Here is a 507-nt window from a genome sequence, read left to right as displayed (position 1 = left end):
GGCGACGGCGGGCTGGTGCCCGACATGGCTCTGCCGGGGGGAACACCCGTGTTCCCGCCTTTCCTTTCATTCCTCCGCTGGGTGAGAAGTTAAAATTCTGAAATTTTCTATAGAAGAGGAATCCCAAGGTTCGTTTTTTCATAAACAGGCGGTATTCCTCTTGCTGACAAAATCGAGATGCTGGATTGTGGTTTGTCGACGTGATCCACAGGAGTTTTTCTCTGGGTGTTCAAGTGAAATGTAATCCCTCCTGGCTGCGCACAGCGGTGGGAACGTCTGTCTCCAGTGTCACCGTGCCCGTCACCCTGCCCTGGCTTTCGGGTGGCATTGCATCTCCCACAGTGACCCCGGGTTACGTGGCTTCGCCTCTGGAGCTGCTCCGGTGACCGCGCGTGGTGCACGGGCTCACCCGGGCAGCCGGGTGCGTGCGCGGGCTGCTCCTGGAAACCCGTGACTGGGGCAGAAACTGGGGAGCAGAGAGTTAACGAGAGAGGAGCCTACCGAGCT

Source organism: Cariama cristata, unplaced genomic scaffold (genome assembly GCF_000690535.1).
Source record: "Cariama cristata isolate BGI_N322 unplaced genomic scaffold, ASM69053v1 scaffold18374, whole genome shotgun sequence".
Lineage (NCBI taxonomy): Eukaryota > Metazoa > Chordata > Aves > Cariamiformes > Cariamidae > Cariama > Cariama cristata.
This window is presented reverse-complemented; position numbering follows the sequence as displayed.